This window comes from Heptranchias perlo, chromosome 23 (assembly GCF_035084215.1).
Source record: "Heptranchias perlo isolate sHepPer1 chromosome 23, sHepPer1.hap1, whole genome shotgun sequence".
NCBI lineage: Eukaryota > Metazoa > Chordata > Chondrichthyes > Hexanchiformes > Hexanchidae > Heptranchias > Heptranchias perlo.
The window spans coordinates 9,752,659-9,776,635 of NC_090347.1; the positions used below are offsets into that span (position 1 = coordinate 9,752,659).

At 38.0% G+C, this 23,977-nt stretch overlaps 1 protein-coding gene across 4 annotated transcripts in view; it reads right to left on the bottom strand.

The window, feature by feature from the left end:
* Window positions 1-23,977, bottom strand: part of LOC137341076 (BAR/IMD domain-containing adapter protein 2-like) — a 97,792-nt gene that overhangs the window by 58,481 nt on the left and 15,334 nt on the right. The gene's annotated exons all lie outside the window — the stretch shown is intronic.

The window sequence follows — 23,977 nt, forward strand, 5'->3', positions numbered from 1 at the left end:
AGTTACTAGTTTACTATATAGTAGTTAATATTTTAAGGCTCCAGAACTACGGATGGGATGGGCAATAAATGCTGGCCTCGCCAGCGACGCCCACATTCCATGAAAGAATAAAAAAGAGTTTAGAACACAGCCAATACACAATGAGGGTATAGTTTATGTTTATTATAAGTGAAAAGACCTAATGGCCCTGATTTTCCTCCCCTCCCCCTGGCCAGACAGTAAGTCAGGCAATGCGCTTTTCAGGTGAAAAGCACTTTAATACTTCCCATTATACAACAAGATTTGCATTTTATCTCACCACAGCTGAGTGGCCAATATTTTGAAAAATTTATAAACAAGGACCAATCAAGTATTAAATTTACAAAACTACATCAACCCCCCAAATGCTATTACTTGTAATTAAGAAGATTTTGAGGAAATTTATATTATATACACACACACACAGAGAAATATAGACACAAAATTGGCATAAGCCATTAAACAAAAAATAAAATTCCTTGCATGCCACTAACTTTGTCTAGGACCTTAGATGGCTGGGGTCAAGATTCCTCCCCACTCCTATTTTGTGCTTCCTCTCTCCCTTGAAAGTCATGACTCTTGCTGCAATACAGTTCAGTGAATGCCAAAAACCCTCTCCCTATCTTGCCAAATTGGGTATCTCTGCACGTGCAAGACCAGGCAGTGTTGACAGATTGTTCAAACGTGTGCTGCACCACAGCCATACCCAAGCCAGCAGCTTCAATCAACATCCATATAGGCACACGTTCCAGCAACAGTCACTGGACAGTGATGAGGAGCTCGAACCCTGGCTGATTTTTCCCCTCCGTAGACCAAGTGCATCGAAGCCTGATGTAGTGCCCTCATTATACCATGGCTGACATCAACTAGAGGAGCACAGGCCAGGAATCTTCTTGGTTAATATGGCTTACACAATACATTTATTCATTCATCATCAGGGGAACCAGAACACAGGTTTTTGATAACTGTGGAGAAAAATATTTACAACTTGGTTAAGTGTGGGAAATTTTTCATGTTAGATTCATGGGTGATCCAAAATTAGCAGCACACCTTGTATAAATGGAAAACATTACACAAGTGACCATAAGCTCATAACCCATAACTCAATGTTTTGTTCTTCCATTTTCACTTTACATATATAAAAGATGGCTTCAAGGCAATTACATTAGAATGTCCAGCACAGGAACAGGCCATTCTGCCCAACTGGTCCATGCTGGTGTTTATGCTTCACATAAGCTTCCTCCCACCCTATTAAAAGCGTAAGCTTTAACAAAGCTCAGTGTTACAGTACGGCACAGCTGCGTGATAATGCTGTCAGATAATATGTGACACAAAGCTTAGTACTTCAGGTAATGGAACATCCATCTTCTTTTGCCACCAATGACAGTCTTGAACAGAAGCACAAAGCAGATGCCATCTGCTGCGTATTATCCCATGGCTTCATAGAACACACACTGAGTAAGAGGGATTAAGATAGCTTGATAAACCTCAAGAGCAAAGCTCCAATAGTTTGTCAAATTAATGTCCAGATTTTTTTTACTGCTGAGGAATACACTCCAGAGCGCTGCCTTTTTCATTGTTCAGTTTACTTTCTTTTTGCTGTCATCATGGCAGACAGTGAGCTCCTTTTTATTTATTATATTTCAGGCTAGAAGCAGTATTGTACTGGGATTTACTTCACTGGCTGATAAAGCAGTATACCATAGAATCCATACATTAAATCCAGGTCACAGTATAAAAGTGCTGTTGCAGATGACGTGGGTTATTGGACATTGTGCAAAGAATTTGGTGGCGCTCTGGCATTTCACGTTGGAACACAAACACATAACTCCACAGAGTGAGGGTAACGCAGGTTCCATCCCCTAATTTGCTCAGGGCTTAATCTGAGCTGTACTGAGCTGGGAGGCATCATATGGAGTCACGGGAATCTCTGTATAGAGGGAGAAGAAAAATAAGCTGTCCTTGCAAGACCTATGCTAATACAATAATCCAGCAACAGTATAACCACCTGCCTTTCCGATCATGAAACGGCAAGGTTCAGCAGAATCTCAGGTCAGGAGGTTTTTCTTTATGCAGGGTTTTATCTACACTTGGAATAAGTTAATGGCACGTGTGGCGAGTACAGAAGGAACAGTTCAAAAAGGAAATAGGCACGTCCCCTGCTGTGTCTAATATCATTGGATTTAAAAGGTAGATGGGATGTTAGGTACTTCATGGTGATCTCCTGAACTCGTTTTGATCACCTCAGGGGGTCAAAGAGGAATTTGCCAGATTGTTTTCTCCTAAATTGGCCTAGGGTTTTTTGCCTTTTCTCAGGAGATGATATGGCTGCTGGTGGGAGGGAACACTGGGATCATGATACTTGGTTGTGTTGAGATTGTTTAGGACAGGTCGAGGGACCAACCGGTCTTTTTCTGTCTGTCTTGTCATATATGTTTGTAAATATCCTCAATAAAAAAAAAAAAATCACAATATTTTGAGTGTTTCATGGGCATTAAATTTAGCAGCAGATACAGCCCTGTTTATTAAAACAAAATATCATAAATAATTAAAATGAATGAAAAAAACTTCCTAGTTTTCTGAAACTTGCAAGGTTTCAGATTAAATTGGAAGAACAGCCAGATTTACTAAACAAGTATTTGGCTTCTTGCAGTGTATCTATCCATCAAAGAAAAAAAAACTATCCAATTTTCTTTAAGTTATTAAAATACTCAAAATGACTTGCAGCTATGAATCTGTTACTTCAAAACGCTCACTGCTGTAATATGTATTCAGTTATACAGTCAACCATTAGCCACAGTACTGGAAACACAAGCCCAACTCCACAAATAGATCAACTATTTGTTCAGTCAGTTTTCAGGGCAGAAAAATACAAAAACAGTGCACACAACTGTATTTGGTTCAAGCAAATAAGGACAAATGATTTCCCAAATATAATTTGAAGCTCTCTGCTTCACTTAGTGACATTGCCATTCTTATCAATGTTACTGTATTTAATTATACATACAGTACTATTCCATTTTTTCTGACCACAAATTCAGCGAATCAGAAAGCAACTGTTAGCAGGGTATCTGCCTGTCTCTCCTCCTTTAAGATGCTCCTTAAAACCTACCTCCTTGGCCACCTGTCCTAATCTCCTTATGTGGCTCGGTGTCAAATTTGTTTGATAACGCTCTTGTGAAGCGCCTAGGGACGTTTACTACGTTAAAGGCACTATATAAATGCAAGCTGTTGTTGTATGTTGTTGTACATGGTCCGCTAACAATCTGAGCTAAAAATACAGTAGGGCCTGTAACCTTCATTTGTTAAGCAGAGGTGGATCATTCTATGTACATTAAGTCAAAGGCCAAATATTACACCCCACCCCCACCGCAGTTCTATTTGGATACATTCCCAATGTTACGAAACAAGGTTAACAGTATGCATAAGTCTCAAAGGGACGTAAATAACTGCACTGCAATTCCCACTACTGAATAATACACTCGTGACAAGCAAATAACTTATTAGCGCAGCAACCTAATTTGTTTACTGGGGACGGTCACAACAGTACTGCAGGTCACCTATATACTGCATTGAGTGGATAGCTTTAAAACATGGCGTGTCCTGCAAAACCCATTTCCACCATCACATTTTCTTTACTGAACTCAGTTACTTAAGTGACAAAAGGAACATGTGGCAATTAAAAACTTTAATATGAATAATAATCAAATACAGCAATCAAAAACATGTTATGGACTTGCAGCCAGTGGATAGAACACGTCATGTGCCTAACTAAGCTCACGAGTTACTTTATACAAATATAGAATCAAAAACACCTGGAACTAATTAACGCTCATCTATGAGGTTTCCTCCATGGGCCTTATGGCTCCTGGTAGAATTATAAAAGATTCTTATGCTGCATTTATAACACAGTCCTGGCACTTGCAGCAGCCGTGACTTCAGTAACAGCTCTGTAATGTGAATGAGGCAGTACTACTGCCTCTGGAAGGGCAGTGTACCATCTCAAGAGGTGCTTTACTACTCTCCCCTGCCCCCAACATTGCCAGGGGCACAGTGCCACCAACATGCAAACATATAGGACAGTTGCAAAAAGACACTTTTCTTGCATTGCTAGCATGTATGGGCCAATCTCCACCCTCAGGAAGTTCCACAGCCAGAAAATTAAATCAACTTTTAACAACAATTAAAACTTGTGTTTATATAGTGCCTCTAAGGTGGAAAGTGCCCCAAGGCGATTCACAAAGGTGTAACAGAAACTAGATGCCTAGTCAAAGAAGAAAAGATTAGGAGGGGTGACCAAAAGCTTAGTCGAAGAGTTGGGATTTAAGGAGTATCTTACAAGGAGGACGTACTCTTTTCCGTGGCTAACCTGTCTGAACACCAACGACACCTTTGATTGGTGTGATGGTATCCCAGCCTAATATAAGATATGCGATTTGAGAACCTTTCACTCACTCACCTGATGAAGGAGATAATCTCCGAAAGCTTGTGATTTTCAAATAAAACTGTTGGACTATAATCTGGTGTTGTAAGATTCCTTACATTTACAAGGAGGAGAGGAAGGTGACTAGGTAGAGGAGTTTGTGGGGGGAGGGGGGGGGGGAAGGAATGAGAAATTCCAAAGCATGGGGCCTAGATAGCTGAAAGCACAGATACCAATGATGGGTAAAGGGAATGCAGGATGCACAAGAAGCCAGAGTCAGAGGAACAGGGAGTTTGGGACTGGTTGCAGGGCTGAAGGAGGTTCCAGAGATAGGGAGGGGCAAGGCCATTAAACAACTGCACATGCTCCATCTTGCTCACGACATATGTTTATATTTTGGCACTGTTACTCTGGATTCTACCCCACAACGTAAATAAATTGCACACTGCTAGAAAGCATATACAGAACCGCTTCCACTTAAAAAGCAGTTCCATGTATCGTAAACTCAGCATTAAATGCCAGAATATTGCTTACTATTGGTGACAGTTAAGTGTTATTTGCCACATCCAATAACCTGGCGGGCAGCAGAATAAAGTTGCATCCATATAATATTACTGTTTAAGAACAAGTAATGAAGAATTTAAATAACAGTTACACAGCTGAATTGAACCATGACCTGTTACACTCAGTTTAGGACACCATCTGGGGATGCATTTAAGAGGAAGCTAAAGGGAGAAAGGAATAGAGGATATGCTGATAGGGTTAGATGAAGTAGAGAAGGAGGAGGCTCATGTGGAACATAAACACCGTCATAGACCTGCTGGGCCGAATGGCCTGTTTGTGTTCTGTACATTCTATGTAATCTGAATATTTCAATTGTGCATACCAATTTCTACCCTATTGACTCCAAACACGAATCTTGTTCATTTTCAATGGTTACTATAAACTCAGTTCCATGATAAATCTACCGATTATTTGATGATAGACGCTGCACTACAACACAGGGATGCTGGAACATGGAGTATGCTGTAACTGAAGTAAAAACGTTCATATATACTAATGTACTATATTAAGGATGTTTTCTGCAATATTAACATACCAGGAAGCTTTAAAAATAAGTGCCTTGAAATTGGGCTCTTCAAATAGGAGTGTGCAAATGCTTAACACGGTCATACTCTAATATTGAAAGAGCCCAATTTCAAGGTATAGGTTTCTTTACAACATAATGAGGTAGTTATCAGCTTTCTGTTTAATTACAGAAGATGACAATTGCTTTACTATCAGTCTATTATCTACAACATAGATTTAAACTTGAAAGTGTGCATACACTGTAAAACTTTACCTAAAGGAAACTATCTTTACACTATCCATAAATCATCCAGTAATGTGACAAAGGTCTAAATGAAAATATAACATTTACACTGTACATTCAGTGTAGTTTGATCAGTGTCTCCAAAGCCATTTAAATTTAGTATCCAACAGCATATGTCCTTAAACTGAAAAAAGCTAAAAAAGCAACAGAAAAGTTTTTGAACTGGATGGAAATCTAATTAGTGAATCTCATCACTAATTAGTGAATCTTGTCATTTTAGCCCGATTACTTCCAAGTTTCTTTTATGTTAAATGCTGTGTGACCAGCTCCATGGCCACTGATTTCACTCATTTGTCATTAACAGGCCTAGAAAAACACAGCAGGAATACAAGGAAATTGTCGGTTTCTGATTGGCTGTTCTGTCCAAATGACAGGGTTTTGGGCTGCAAAGTACTTTCTTATCTGTACATCTTATCAATACTTGATGCAGTCATCATTTTTCACTCAAAACTCTTCAGTACATTTGCAGCACATTAAATTTTTCACATAGCTAGGATATTAGTGATTCAGTCAGTTGTTAACTTTCCTACAAGCAAGACCCAGTATATAAACAGAAAAGCAGGCTTCTTGCCAGCAAATGAACCAACCTGAAACATGCTAGAAAAGCCATAGGGATTGAATGTCATTTATGGTTTTGACTGGCAAATACTAAGGTTCTCTGACTGCTCTTACAAAGGTTGAACTAGATAGTCATTATCCTATCTTTCAGAACATCTATTTTTGGAATTTTAAGGGCCAGTAAAATATCAGCAGTTTCACAAACTGATCAGTCTACACAGGACAGCTGCTGCAGGCATCTCAACTTCCAAAACTCTGTTTCAAATACAAACTGCTAGAACAGTCATTCCTCTCGCCCAGCGCTATCAAAAAAAACAATTTTCCCCACTGAGGGCAAGCTAAATCATGAGCAAAATGTTATTTTCAGACAGTAGCAGTACATTTTGTACCACTGATTGATTCACCCAATTTAAAAACTGGACGGTGAACTTCACAGGTGTTTAGAATCTTAGTGTAGTTAGAACCTTTAATCTGTCCCAATATGTACCTCACACACACACACTTCCCACTTTCCTCCCCCCTCCAATATTTCAGAAACAGCAATGTTTTCAAACACTCTAGCAGCTGTTAAGTTAAAAGCCCCAAGCAAATTCATTTCCAACTCAACACAAAAATCATATACAGTAATTACATCTTCCCACTAATCTTTTAAAAGCATGGTTAATGGACACTTGGATGCATTCTTTAACGAAAGGAGACTCAAGGGTGCATCCAGGTATCCATTAACTTGCTGAAAGCTTCAGATTCAATCTGGAATCAAACCACAAAATTCTGGTAAGTTTAAAATCCTACTGCTACGGTACTTGAAGATTTCAACTTCAAAATGGATGCAACTCTGTCTACTCTGGGTAATGTTTATTACTGGTTTAATGCAATGTGACTGCTGTAGACTAAGGCTTTAGTCTGAGCACAAACTTATCAAGTGTAAGCTTTGCATTAAAAAGTCCTACCATCACTTTGTACTAATGTGTCAACTTAGAGACTGAAATGGCAATTCTACACAAACAGATAATTATATTATTTTAGATATACAAGCGAATATATAGGGATAAATTTAAAATGTCAGTCATTTTGGGGGAAATATTTCAACTTCCTGTTTGTCATCCTACTGCTCAGATGTAAATTAATCAGGTCTTTATCATCAGTGCAAACATGAAGTGATATTATTATGTACTCTAATCAGGACAATCTATAAAATAAATTAGCTACCAAAAAGAGACTTTGGTTATGAAAAGTAGTTCAAATAAAGCATCAGATACAAAGGAATAAGGGGGTACAAATGTTAAGGTTGGCTCAGTTTTATTTGGGAATATGCCAAGTAAAATGAAAAAGAGAGCGTGTCCAAATTTTACTTTTGATTACAAAATGCTTACAAAGTCAATAATTCAAAGTTTTAGTTTTCTTCAGTTGACATATCAACAGAAAATGTAATAATGTATGTGATCATAGTTTAAGTGATTCTGAAACTGACTTTTCCCACTTGCATGGCTACATAATCAATGGCCATTTATCATTTACGCAGACTCTACAAACCCCTTCCATTGCCAAATTGTGTGAAGTTCTGCATGGTCTAGGTCTGGAGCATGAGAAATGCAAAACATGCATGCCCAGCATAAGCTGTTAAAGACAGAACAAAGAAAAGGGCTAGGTACACATCAGTAGCTAGACATGTGGAGAACTAACCTGATTGACAAAAAATAACCCTCTTGGCCACAGAACAGAAAAATAAAAATTACATAGGTGAAATCCCTTGTACAAAACTTTTCAGGAGCACATAAACCTATCTAACCAAAAGATCCCTACTGTTGTGGCCAGTTTCTGTTTCATATCCAACTTAGTAAAGATGTCTGTATCATTCAATTCAATTAGCTTTATTAAACCATATCACCATTATGTTTTTTAGCTGAGAGGTGATCTCACTGAGATCGGGAGATTCCTGTTACGCAAAGGAAGTGGGCCTAAAAATGCTGTTTGCAACAATCTTGCTAAACTTTGGGAAAGCAGAAAGAGTTAATGCTGAGAACCATAGTAGTAATGCGAGAACAAAGGATCTTTCACAGTTAGCATCGAGTCCCAATTAATGTCCAAAGCTAGGTACACCCAGGCTTGCCAACGTCAAATGGAAAGTTATGTTGTTGACAAGATAAAAGACCTTCAAGGGAGATGTAACTTATCGATCCTGTCTTCATGTTGTCATTCAAAATGAAGAAAAGGGTTTTTTGCAACTAATGAGTAGATCTATCTTTCCTCAAGTAATTACAATGTGCTCATTATAAGTGCATGACATGTGCCTGCCTAAATTATCAATATCATAAAAGGGAATCCTTGAAATAAAGTGCACTCAGATTGGTCAAGATAGCATGTCAGATGGGAGAAGGAAGTTTACTTTGAGAATCAAATGTATAAAAGATGATATTTTGATACAAGAGATTAGACTGTTTCAGATGGACTGAAGGCTTTTGGAGGGGTTGCAGGAGTTCAGAGAGACTTTGATAAATCTGTAGAAGAGTCCAAAAGGTTGAAGGGAAGAATAGCTTCTGAAGCAGAACTTACAATCTGATAAAGTGTTGAGTGAGACTTTTAAGTTTAAAAACTCCAGCTAGAGATAGGCAAATAGTTCAGTGTATCACTTGTATGCAAGCGTGAAATTTCCAAGAACAGAAGCAAAGTTATTTCTACTAAGAGAGAAAAACAAAAACAAAACAAAAAAAAAAAAATCGCAAGGAAAAAAAATGCTATAACAGATGGAGATTCACTGTGCTGACATCTCAGGGATGAGCACAACATCCCAGAGAGAGGGGAGAACATCAACTCCACAATGTCGATTTGGAAGGATGAGGTGGTATAGGATCTGAGAATCAAGGCTAAAAGCTGCAAACTTATCAGCAATAAGTTGAATTAACATTACCTTTAATATATTCAAAGTTAACTTGTCAGATAGACATGGAGTCTAACTTAAACTAACCTCCTTAACTTTATGCCAATCTTGGACAAAGAGCAGAATATCAAATTGTCCAGCTATCGTAGAATTACTGTGATGTACCTGAATTGCCTTTGTAACCTCATTAATTCAGTTAATAACATAGGAACAGGAGTAGGCCATTCAGCCCCTCGTGCTTGCTCCGCCATTTGATAAGATCATGGCTGATCTGTGATCCAGCTCCATATACCTGCTTTTGGCCCATATCCCTTAATACCTTTGGTTGCCAAAAAGCTATCTATCTCACAATTACATTTAGCAATTGAGCTAGTAGCAATTGCCGTTTGCGGAAGAGAGTTCCAAACTTCTGCAACCCTTTGTGTGTAGAAATGTCGCTCCTGAAAGGTCTGGCTCCAATTTTTAAGACTGTGTCCCCTACTCCTAGAATCCCCAAACAGCGGAAATAGTTTCTCTCTATCCACCCTATCCGTTTCCCTTAATATCTTATAAACTTCGATCAGATCACCCCTTAACCTTCAAAACTCCAGGGAATACAACCCCAATTTGTGTAATCTCTCCTCGTAACTTAATCCTTGAAGTCCGGGTATCATTCTAGTAAACCTACGCTACACTCCCTCCAAGGCCAATATGTCCTTCCGAAGGTGCGGTGCCCAGAACTGCTCACAGTACTCCAGGTGCGGTCTAACCAGGGTTTTGTATAGCTGCAGCATAACTTCTGTCCCCTTGTACTCTAGTCCTCTAGATATAAAGGCCAGCATTCCATTAGCCTACTTGATTATTTTCTGCACCTGTTCATGACACTTCAATGATCTATGTACCTGAACCCCTAAGTCCCTTTGGACATCCACTGTTTTTAACTTTTTACCATTTAGAAAGTACCCTGTTCTATCCTTTTTTGATCCAAAATGGATGACCTCACATTTGTGCACAATGAACTCCATTTGCCACAGTTTTGCCCATTCACCTAATCTATCAATATCGCTTTGCAATTTTATGTTTCCATCTACAACATCTACTCAAGTACCTTGTGTACTTATAATGCTCATTAAAATGCTAAGTGTACGATCATAAGTGTGTTAATAAAGAAAAGTTAGTTCATGATTTTGCTGTCTGACTTCCTCTTTGATGATTTTGGCAATCAGAGGTTAACTCCGTGCACTGGTCCTCTGAAGGGTGGTTGGTTGTGTTAGTTATCGTTTGTACCAGTTAATGTAACATAGTTCAAGTTAGCCAAATTTAGGTATCTAGCAATCCCTAGACATGACAAGAAATTGACAGATGGTTCTTTGACGGGTATGGATAAGGTGAAAGAGTTAAAGATTTTTCTGGACCATTTTTAGGTAATGTACCTAGTCAAATTTATGAGTTTACTCACCATCATGTATACTAAATGTCAAATTGTGTATTGCCTTCTTACACTACATGTCAAGTTTTATATTGTCTTCATTTAACCTCCTATGAACACACATGTCAACTAACTGATAACTACAGTCATCATTTTTGGAACAAAATTAAATGTAGAATAATGCAATGCTTTTGTAAAGCCAATATTGTAAATAAACATGGCCTAAAATTATATCATGTCCTTTTGGAAAAAATGCAAACTAACTTATTAGCAGCAATGTCCAAGACGTCAAGCCTCTTCAAAGGCTCAGCAGATAAATGGTTAAGTGTTGAGCCATCCATCTGTGCTGAGTTAGTCGGTCTCAGCCAGTGTAGCAATGAGGAAACCACAATTAACCCCAAATGTTCCTTGGGTACAGAGATGAGAAGATATTAAACCGACTAAGTGCTGTAATCCTGATCCCTATCCTGCGGTCAGTGAGGAAAGAATTGGGCTTGGATGTGATAGTGACTACAGGTAAATGGTTTCCTGAAACTCAGGTTCCAGGTTTCTACATGAAGAAAGACCAATTGGAAGATATACCTGAAGACCATTGGTGCCCAGTGAGCCACATTCCTGTACAAGTTATCACCTTCAGGGAGGAAGAGTAAAAGCAGAAAGATCAGAAGTAAAATTGGAGGCCAGAAAATACATTTGTAATATTTTGGTAGTTACATTTACTAATTATAATCTCTAACATTTGGAAAAGTGATCAAATAATTTACTTAAAGTGGTTAGTATGGCAAGATCCATGAAGACATTGATTGTTTTATGTATAAATAAAACTTCAAGGTCTTATTTAAATATAACTGCTGGTTTTCGTCAATACAACACAAACTAAGTCAAGTCACACAAGATTTACTGCATACTCTGCAGTATCACAAAATGTTAAATCTGAGTCACTGCCAGCACAATATGTTTGTATAAATATCAATCTGGAATCAAAATGCCCATATAATTCATACAGTTTAACTACCAGGTTCAAACGCCTCTTCAACAGTAATTTTGAAAACCAATTGTCATACTAGTGGTAGCATACACTAATAAACAACACTTGTTCAGATGGAACAAATTAACATCTAGGATTGGCCTTTTAAAGTTACCACAAAGAGCTTTCTACAGGGCATTGTTGACATATCAAAATAAGATTTTATTGAAGTATGCCGCTCCCAGTACCCTATTACTCTGCTGGGTAAAACTAATAAGGAGCTAATGACGAACCAAGGTTTAGCAGAAGAGTTGGTATGCCAAGCTGCAAGTTTGGTTACCAGAAAAATGCACCAATCAATGCCTTTTCAACCATAGTAATTTCAGTATACAGTGCTGCTCACTTGATGTAAAATAATCTTTACTGCAGGTGACAAGACATGCACATTATAAAATGGATTAGAGATTTTAAGAAATCTGCACACAATTTTTTCCCCATCATATGTGAAAGTAAAATAAGGGAAAACTTATTTCAGCAGAAAATATTAAGACAAGTGACCAACAGATCAGTGTAATGAAACTTCAATTTTCAAAATACACACCTTCTTTTCCCTCCAAGAGGCAGCAACCGGATATGCTGCGAGCTTGAAGAACCTAATACTGAATAAGAAATGTACAAACCACATATTCCTTCAATAAATTAAAGGGCTGTTTGTTTAAAGATCTTGTTGTCAAATTGCTAGTGGAATCCTCCAACGTTTAACACAGATATCTGAATAAAGGATCAATACTGCAATTAAATAAATTCCAGATCTAGTTATTGCCTACAAGTTGATGTAATGCACTATGACCCTGCTAGATAAACACCGTGATTTGATGTTAGAAAAGATTCCAAGCTATACATATAGTGCAAGTCCTACGTGATTAACAAGTGCAGAAATTTTTTATAGTTTTTTTTTTAAAAAACACAGCAAGTACTGAAATGATTTTCTCCATTGACTTCATGCTTAATACACAGTATGAACGTCTACGAACTTACTGTGGGGTTTCCGCTACATTGCGTTATCTGCGCAATCCGGCCAAACCAGCACAAAAGGGCGAGGAATTTCTATTTACGCTGGGCGTAATTCATGCAGTGTAATACGAGTTTCCGCGATCTTTTGCGCTGGTTTAGAAATCATTGCACTGAAGCCAGCCCCGCCCTCCCGCTCGAAATAATGAGGATGGCAAGTTTCCACCGATTGCACCCGTTTGAGGAGGGTCTTCAAATTAAGTTCGTTTTCTTAGGCGCACAGGCACGTTTTAAAATATCAAAAATTATTTAATTTACTAAGAAATTGACTGGCGTACACCAATGAAAGTAGTAAATGGTTCACTATTGTTTTTTTAAAGTCATTTTCAGTGATTTAAAAATCAGGTTACTCATAGGTGGAGGAACTGGACACATTAAAAATGCTTATTTTTTGTGATAAGCCCATTTTCAACTGTATTAATAAACTGTACCAGTTAACCACTCTTAAATAAATCAATAAATCTTTTTTTATTGCAAAGAAAAAAAACGATAACACTCTTGTGAAGCTGCGGGATTGTGCTGGTTCATGGAAGATTTTATGTTTGAGATTATGCAAATGCATTTTAGCGGAAACTTGAACTGTAACCCATCACGCGCAATTTTCAGGCGTAATTTGCGGAAATTCTACCCCTGTATCTTTAATATGCAAGTATCCCAAAGCACTGATATTTTACTTACTAAATTATTATTGACCAACTTGCTGTCTGATCCATCCTCCAGTTCTAACACTGCAAATCTGGCAAAACTGGAACCAGGTTATCTTGAGAAATTGCTTACACTAGAAATGGGTACACAATATAAATTGGTGTGGAGATGCCGGTGATGGACTGGGGTGGACAAATGTAAGGAGTCTTACAACACCAGGTTATAGTCCAACAGTTTTATTTGAAATCACAAGCTTTCGGAGGCTTCCTCCTTCGTCTGACGAAGGAGGAAGCCTCCGAAAGCTTGTGATTTCAAATAAAACTGTTGGACTATAACCTGGTGTTGTAAGACTCCTTACAAATATAAATTGGATAATATCCTACACTGGCCTCACTTACAGACTGGACTGAGTAGACAGGTTAATGAGGGGCACTGGTAAAGCTCTACTGAAGTATATAAACTGACATCTTTATTCTGCCCATTCAGAAAGTTTGAAATAATTGTGCTTCTTTTATTGTAATTATAGAATTTAAATTTAGACTGTCTTCTTCACATGGAATTAATATTGACTATCCTCAATTTCTAAAACCATCATCTCGAGGAAAACTAGCTGCATTGTATTTCAAGTGTGAATATTCTGCAGCGTTCGTTTTTCCAATTTCTTTACAGACGAAAACACAGCCACATTTCCTCAGAGCACGTACTTACTTCCTAATTAGAGTGTACTTCGCATGTTAAATGCTCGTCCTTGATGCATCTCAGGTTATTTTTTTCCCCAATGCAGTGTTTAAAAAAAGCCTTTGAAGTGCTCATGTGTAGAGAGCCCTGTTGATACTCCATGCAGTGTATGAAAGGAAAGCAGATGTGTTCCAGTGATATCAGCTGAGGGGTTCCCCATGGAGTGGCTCTGCTTTCTAGCATTGATTGCAAAAGGGAGCACATAGACAAGAGGTTGATCGCAACTGTTTTTATTTGCTGTGTTTCAGCACAATTTTGGTGAACAGAAAGATGACCTGTACTTAACAGCGATTCTAGGGCAGAGTGTACAAGAGAGGTCAGAGGGTTTACAGGAGCCCCAGGGAAAGATGATTTATAAAAGAGAAAAATATCTGAGACAGACTTGGGGGTAGATACAAACAGTTTACATTTCTAATAGGATCACATTAATGTTGACCTTTCAAATTTGAGTGGATAGGCCTTGAGTTGATGGGAGGGGCGGGGGGAAAGAGGGGGAGGAAAGAGATGGGGTTTCAAGCTTTCCAGATATTTTTCCCACTGGTGTGAATATTTGCTGCCTTTAACAATATTGTCTGGTTTGCAACAAAAATCTATTTAGCAGTCAATTATCTTGATGACTATTTATGCATGGTGGCACCAACAAATGGTATTACTAGTCTATCATGACCAGAACTACAATTCATTTTGTCATAACCTTAAATATAGATATTATCAATTTAAAATAACCTATTAAACACTAATGTCAACTGTAACCTCTGGTCACAACAGTCACCTTTTGTTCTGGTAATGGAGACACAAAGTGCTCAACCTACTGGTACAGAGCAGCAATTGGTTTTGGGGGGGGGGGGGGGGGGGGGAAGAAGCGGGGGAAATGTCCAATAACCAGAAATGAAAATCATGATGCATAATATCTAACTAACAGCTTGCAAACAGGCTTTGTATGCACAACTGATTATTGTACCTGATGCTGTGAAATTTATCAAAGTAAATGAGCTAATTCCACAGCGCCAACAGCCAAAACGATTACAGAACAGCTTCATGTTGAAATGGTTCTGTAATGTAACTTCAATATAAAATGTAGCTGGCAAATGTCAAGCCTCGGGTAGCACTGTGACTTGATCTAGCAACTACAGGGCTGTAAAGTACATATCCTTAGCCACCTCAAGTTTAAACTTAATGTCAGAGAAGTCAAGTTAATTTGAAACAACTATAAAAAGTTTTTTTTAAATATAACTGACGTTCCAGTTGAAAAAACTCTAGAAATTTGAGAAATAAACAATGTACCTGGTAGAAAGGTCATAAATTAGTCAGTCTCAGGCTTATTTGAACTCCTCACGCTACTGCAAAAAAAAACATGAAAGCCTTTTGTTTCTTACTGAGGATAGCGAATTACGCTAAAACATCACATGAATTAGTTTCTCACTATTGTGTTTCAAGTTTATTCCAAGGTTTCCTCCCAGGAACCAGCTGCTCTTGGCATATTTGTATTCTACAGACAACATAAAAAGCAGAACTATACTGACCATAAATCTAATCAAAGTATTTACTTTACTATTCGCCATCCAATCACAGTCGACAAAGCTGTTGGCAGCAGCTATTAGTTTCACTATAAAACATGTCCTACTCTAACACAGCTAGAAAAGGCATAATAAAAGGCTTTCAACAAAAGTCACCCAAACTAAAGCTTTATCAACACCTTTTAATGAGGCCTAAAGAAACATTTTAGTACCAAATCTTTTTGGCTCCTTTCCTGAATATTTGAACAAGAGACTAATTTTGTATTAAAAAATCTCTAATAAATTGCCTTTGGTGGGGAATAATCAATTCACAGGGTTTTCAGTCAAAAATACTTCTTTATTACAGCCCCCCAATGACTTCAAGTTCTGTCCCTATGATAATGCTTCCTTCCAAGGGTACTACCTCTACTGCTATTACTACCACTACCACCACCACCATCATTACTACCACCACCACTACTGCTATTTGCAAATAGAGGGGGAAGCTAATAAATTTAAACTTAATAGGTGTTTTTGTTTTCCTGGACCCAATTTTTTTTAAAATCTGAATTGCCCATGGGTTTCCTTTCCAATTTAAACAACTGTGTAGTATTAACTGCTATTTTAAAAATAAGCCTTGACTTCCCCGTGAACTCAAAATGGAAGTGTTGGTGCAGTGGGTCTAGAAACAGAAACGTCTGGGGACATGCTGACTGCATGGACTGTTAGCAACTCTTCTCCTGCTTCATCTAGGGTTGTGAAGATACTATTAATTTGCAGCCAGCAGTACCAGATTTATACAACAACTTGCATTTATCCAGCGCCTTCAAAGTAGAAAAACAACCCAGAGTGTTTCACAGAAGTGTAATCAGACAAAAATGGACACCGAGCCAAAGGAGATATTAGGAGGGGTGACTGAAAGCTTGGTCAAAGAGGTGGGTTTGAAGAAAGGTCTTAAAGGATAAGAGAGAGGCGGAGAGGCAGAGAGGTTTAGGGGGGAAATTCCATTGCGAAGGGGTTAGACAGCTGTCGGCACGGCCACCAATGGTGGGGCAAAGAGAGTGGAGGATGCACAAGAAGCCAGAGTTGGAGGATGGCAGAGTTCATGGAGAGTTGTAAGGCTGAAGGACGTTAAGAGATAGGAAGGGGCAAAGCCATGAAGGGATTTTATCACAAGGACGAGAATTTTAAATTTGAGGACCAGGAGCCAATGTAGCTCAACAAGCAGAGGGGTGAGCAGTGAGTGGAACTTGGTGCAGGACAGTATAAGGGCAGCAGAGTTTTGGATGAGCTTAAGTTTAGAGGGTGGAAAATGGGAGGTTGGCCAGGAGAGCATTGGAATAGTCAACACTGGACATGCCAAAGGAATGGATGAGTGTTTCAGCAGCAGAAAGGCTGAGGCAGGGATAGAGATGGGCAATGTTACAAAGGTAGAAGTAGGCGGTCTTCGTGATGGAGCAGATATGGGGTCGGAAGCTCAGCTCGGGGACACATAGGATGTCGAGGTTGCAAACAGTCTGGTTAACCTGAGACAGTGCCCAAGGAGAGGATGGAGTCGTTGGCAAGGGTACAGAGTTTGTGGCGTGGAAACAGCCTGGATGAGAGTCCAATGCTCCCAGCCACCATACATAGAGCTCAACTCCCAGGCAATAAATTTTAAGTGTTTTGAAAGAGAGCAGTTGGCAGTCTCTCTCAAAATATTTAAATAAGCTTCAATTAAGCTTCTAAACTGTCCAGGTAGTCCAATGTCCACTTGAGCCCTAAACTTAGCTTGACATTCCACCGAAATTATATTCAATATGGTGTTACGTCTAGGTAACTTGAGATGGCCTCCTAGGGGTTTCACGCTGCTGCACTCAAAAGTCAGATCGGGAACAAACTCTGGAGTTATACGGTCACTTTTGCATCGCTCTGAAGTCAAAATCGCTTTGCAGTAACACAAAACTGTCAGTATCACTGCACCCTTAATATATGTTCATGGTAGTTCTTTTATTGCACCTTTAACCACAGAGTAGCAGTATGCCCATCTTTATGAAAAGCTCAACAAAATCTCGGAGGAAAGATTAGAGATAGAAAATGTTTAGTGAAAGTTGCAAAGAAAGTTAATACATTTTTCATGTACAAAATCAGTATTTTTGGAAATCCAGTATGCACAAGTTATAATCCAAAACAAAACTAGTTCTTTCATTCAGTTCGGTTTTTTGTTTTGGTATCTTATGATGACCATGCCTTTTTGAAACTGTAGCTTTTTCTTTGCACTGAATATTGCAAAATTAAATTGTGACATTTCAGTGGCTGAATGGAGGGTTGAATCAAAAGATGGATTATAATCAAATAGACTTTGACAAAAAGATTTTTTCCTATATCATAGGACTAACAGAATCATAGAAAGGTTACAGCACAGAAGGAGGCCATTTGGTCCATCAAGTCCATGCCGGCATTGTTCTCCCACTATAGAGAACAGAATTTTATTAGTGAAGACAGTAAAACCAGAAATCACTACTCTGCTTTGTTTGAGTGGGGTTTTTTTTTCATTTTTATTCATTAACAGCTCAACACGGTATTTTGAAATGTACTATCTCAAGTATTAACGGCCAATGGAATCTCAGACTTCCCTAGGATCTTAATTAAAAAGTCCCTTCTCGAGATTTTATTTGGTTTCTTTCCTCCCCCCACCCACCCCATTTTTCAATGGCAAATTTGGGCAGTTAATGATTCCACGTTTTGAAATAAAAGTTTCAAATGCACAAAAATGAAAATATATATTGATAATTGAAGTATCAACCGCACAAACACAAGTGAATAATAGGCAGCTGTCAAAGACATCTCCCAGTCAAGATGACCATACAAGTTCCTAAGAGAATGAAAATTTTATACAGGACAGGGTGGCAAAATTGGTTAAAGCATGGCGGTCCTTTCAATTTAACAAAACGAGTTCAAATTCTGGCCAAAGAAGAAAGCCTTTTCTATCTACTGATTAAGATATTAAAAAAGGAATAAGTCCAAGTAGTATCAGCATACCTGTGTCAACAGTACATAACCACCCGTCATTTGGCATTCTCTCTCAAACACCTAGACTCCATTTATGTTACAAACAGGTTTCCAAAGGCAATGCTGTTTGGAGAACCTGAATGCAAGAACAGAAAAGCCAAACTGTGCTCTTTTTAAAAGGGGTGTTGTCATCCTATTGGGGGAGGGGGTGCAAGGCAGCAAGTGATTAATGTAACAATGAGGAACAGCTCAGGACATTATCAAAACCAACAAATGGATGAATTAATTGCATTTTTCCCCCAGTAAGGTCAAATTTGAAGAGTTCAGGCAATGCGCTCTTCGCATACAATAGAAACTTTTAAAAATGAGAGCCATTCCTGTAAGCAAAACAAAACTACTGAGGAAAAGTGCAGCATACTCGCTGCCTGTTGTCACCCTGCATACTGCCAAGTAGGCAGCTTGTTTATCACAGAACAATACCCCTTTAAAGCAAAACACAATGAGCACGTGTTAACACTGCCAACATCTTAACGATACTAGCAACCTCTAGCACAAAAGCAAAAATACAAAGTACTGTCAAACCTCAACAGTCATCTGTGCTAACTGTGTAGTCAAATTAGGGCACCTCAGCCAAAATATTTGCAATGCAACAAAAGCAAAGTGAAGTCTATTCTATTATTATCATACTGTCATTTCTCAAATGCGTTTGCATTGAAATGAAAGGAACACTGAGTTGTTAAAATTCATGGAGAATAATTCTGGTCACAATTTAAAAGATAGTCTTGCATATACTTGTGTTCAAAAAGACAATTCTATCAGCTGTTGCACTGTTCAGAACTATTGTAATTGACTACAAAGCACTAGCAGTATTATTTTTAAACAGCATGTCACACTAATGGGTCTGTTGCTATAAATATGCTTAGAAATAGTATTCAGTAGTCTAGCTGCCTGTTAGGCCTGTTAGGCTATAACTAGCTTTTCTTTATTTCTCCAGTGTACTGAAACCTCCATTATTCAGCATAACAGAGGGGATCTCAATAATGGATAAAGGAAATTGGCAAACAATAGAAATGTTGGTCTTACACAAATGGTACAGCAATATCCTATACATGGGAATGAAGATAAGCATAATACAAATAACAAAAATGCAACAAGAAACGGAAGTGAAATACAATAGCAAAATAATCTGCAAAACAAAGTGATCTCTTGAGCAAGGTTTTGTCTTGGGAGTGCAAATAATGCAGGTTCTACTGTAATGTTAATCACGTACAGTTTGAAAAAAAACAGCTGAATACTGATCGGAAAAAGTAGGTAACGGTGAAGAATGAAGAGAATCATTGCTAGTGAAAGAAACCAATTTAATTTTCTGACTTTTAATGCAGTGTTTAGGTAAGAAAGCTAGACTTTTGTTTGGTCTGCTGGGGTACTTCTTGCTCAATAATTCATATCCATTGTTTTCATCAGGGCAGCTATGTGAAGGAAAGGCTTTTCAGGGAGTTCAAAGAGTTGCGATTGGTAGAGTGATCAAATGGAGTTTGAAATGAACAAGGTTTCTGTAAAGGTTTTAATACACTGTGAATAATTGTTCAATTAGTTTTAATCTGCACTGGCTTGATACAGTGCAACAGCTAAAGTCCCACACATGTCATTTTAAAATTTTAAAAGGGATACAAAATGCAAATTTTTCTATGTTGGACAAGTCACCATGCACTCAAATCAAAGAATTTTTCCACAGTCTTGGAACTGTCTTAATTCAAATAGCAGCCAAATTAACATTTTAAACAATTTGAAAAACTTTAACATGCAAAAATTAGTGCCACTTCTCCCATCATATATGTAATGTTATACAAAATATTAAATTGAGACAATTAAACAAAACAAGTAATCAGAATTTTCTTTTCTTGATAATAGCACAAGGTGTCAAATGTAAAGAGCCTAATTTTGCAAAACTATTTGCCTAAAATGTGTGAGAGTGAGTGAAAGTGAGAGTGAGAGTGAATGAGGTGGGATTGGGGGGGGGGGGGGGGGGTCGGAAAAGAGACACAATAAAATTCACAGATTTACAGAACATCTACAATCCATCCACTGATGTGGGATTTTACATTACTGTTGATCTATATATCAGCTTTTACAGCATATCCTTAAAAAGGAATAATGCAGCCTAAACTAATTGATTTACACTAAGTCGCAAATATAATTCAGTGCTCAACGGAGTGGTGCAATATGCATGCAATGACAAAACAAACAGCTGCTGTGAAAAAAGCTTGCTTTGGGTATCTCAAAGTGTGCTCCCACAGCATCATCTCTTGCTTCCTTATTAAATTAAGTGCTATATTAACATAGAACACAGGGATCAAAAACAAGCTCATTCATCAGCAATAATCAGACAACATGCTGCTGGGCAGGCAAATCAGCTGCCCATACGATGTAATGCTGACATGCACCCAAGGGAACATCAGATCATATCTGTGTACAGAAGAACCCTGGAAATATCTCTCATGGGAGCACGAGAACTAATTAAAGTTTACTGAAAATAAAAATCGAGATAGAAATCAGAGTACTTGTATTGTAAAGCTCTGACAAGTATTTGAAGAGAGAAAATTCTAAGGAATTTTAATAAAACAAAAATGATTAAAAAGGCTCGTATGCACAGCATGGGGAGGAACTGAGCTATAAAGACCAAGGTCTCAGATTCACAATCTGGTCCAAGCTAACTTAGCGTACCTCTGCCAGGATACTGTAAAGGGTACTGTAATTTTCCTAGGCTAGGGAGGAGGAAGAGGGCAGTACTCCTGGGCTGGGGAGGAGCAAGGGATAAGGTTGAATTTAAACTTTATACTTTAAAGACTGAGGAAAAACTGATTTGATTACCAATAAAACATATTGATCTAATAGCAAAATTAATGTCATGTCAGTGGATCAACACTCAGTTTGAAACCGTACAACCCAGGTAAAATTCCAGTAAACACCTGCATCCAAAAACATACTTTATATTTCATAGGTGATACATACTGTGTATAATTAATTACAGTTGGACTGTCAGTGGAAAACACTCAAGGTTAGGTACTTCCCCAGGGTCAGGGAGAATAGATTAAAATCAGCACAAGGAACTCTCAGCACATCCCAGAGATTGTCAAAAAATAGCAACGACAGTCACTTGTGGTCAGGATGGCTGTCCACCTTCCCAGCCAAGGAACTCTTATTCACTATCCTTCGTTTCACACGATTCCACGGTTTGATAAAATTCAAATCTATTCACCATTTCAGATTGCTAAATCTTTTTCAAAAAAAGCAGTCATCAGCTGAGACTTGCCACTTTACCCTACAGAGAATAATTAGATTAAAAAGTCCAATATATGGGTATGATAGTGTACTGGGTTATGTTACTGAAGAAGTAATCCAGAGGCCTGGACTAATAATCTAGGGAATGAGAGTTCAAATCCCACCATGGCAGTTTGAGAATTTGAATTCAGTTAAAGAAAATAACAACTGGAAATAAAAAGCTGGTATCAGTAAAAAAAAATTGACCATGAAGCTATCGGATTGTTGTAAAAACCCAACTGGTTCACTATTGTCCTTTAGGGAAGGAAACCTGCCGTCCTTATCCGGTCTGGTCTATATACCACTCCATTCCCACAGCAATGTGGTTGACTCTTTAACGGCCTTCTGAAGTGGACTTGCAATCCACTCATTTGTATCAAGCCACTTAAGGCGCTCCACCACCACCTTCTCAGGCCTACTAGGGATGCAACAAATGTCAGCCTTGCCAGCAACGCCCACAGCCCGAGAATGAATAAATTAAATGTCAAGTTCCATTTACATTTTTATTATTTACTGCTTTATTTTAAGAACTGGTCATAGTTCAGTTTAAATTTTTTTTAAATTAAGGGAACTTGCAGATGGATCACTGCAAACCACAGTTTTATAGGACAAAAATGTATTTGCTGCAAGGTGAAAATGTGACTTAAAAGGAGGGCACAGGAAACAAAATAGAACTGGTCACTGTTCATATGCAAAGTACAATCCCACACTCCAACCCCTTGGTGTATTGCTGATTTATTACGCATAACACTATTTAAAGATTCACATCACAGCTGCTATTGTTGGGCGTAAACTGCTCTGCTGTGCAAGTTACAACAGTTCAAATATTTGATGAATAAGCAGTTTGGCTGCAGAAATTATTTATAGTATTATTACTTCAAGGCATATTTTGCTTTCGGGCAAAACACAGAGTACCTATTATCATGAACTTAGAGCAGAATAATGAATACTTGCTCAGAACCAGTTAACCTAATCACAACTAGCATCAATGCAGCTTGTGTCAAAATTAATATATTTGAAAAAATAAAGATTTAAAGATTAAGAGATGCTGGGAGAGAACTTTAAAGCTGTAATTTAATCAATGAGCTCTGATGTCAAACTGCAAAAATGAAGCTCAACTGATTTAAGATCTGAACTATCTAAACTACAAGAGATAATTAGAGACTTATAGCTCATTTCCATTGATTAACACCTCAAATATCTTGAGGTTTCACACTTGAAATTCTTCCTGTTTCAGATCAACTTGCTACGATTTTCAAGCAGTTTCTGATTTTACTTAAATTTAATTATGTCCTCATCTCCCTTCCAGCTCTTTGATACTTATATACAGCATTAAAAAGGCTTAATGTAAAATATCATAGTCTGTGAAAAAAAAATTAGATCTATTAAATCAACACTCTCTGTATTGATCATGCGACTTATAATTCATTCAAATAGAGGGTTAAAAAAAAGTAACAGAAGTACCAGAAGACTACCATCACATGACAGGCGGTACAACATTCGTACCATTTCCTTCCCCCAGCAATTTAAATAGATAATAATGGAAAACAGGGGACAAAAAAAAAGTAGCAGGCTAATGGAAGAGTTCAGACTACGCCATGAATCACAAGAGTGAAGCTAAAACAGCTTACAACAGTTATCAGTACCGAGATGAGACACAATCTTAAAATGCTTCCAAAGTGCATTTGGTGGTTTTATGCATTTTGTCGACATCAACAGCTCTCGGTGCTGTTGCCAAAAGCCAATCGGGATGATCCATACTGATACACAATAACGTTCCATCACTAAAACTTACATCTGCACTGTCATTACTATAAATTTGGAGAAGTAGAATTACCTGAAATTTGTGAATTATAAACATAAAATAAGTTCATAATTTCTTGATTATAAACTAATGGATTTTTGGAAGGTATAAGGCTGTAACTGAATCAAGAAATTCATATGACAGCAAACCACAACTATCTGTGGGGTTTTGGCTAATGGGTCTCTAGACTTTAAAAAAATCCTACAGTTCCAAACACTACAGCAATATAAGCGGCTCCCTTGCCAAAACAAGTGTTTAAAAAAAATAACTTAAAAGATATTAAGAAT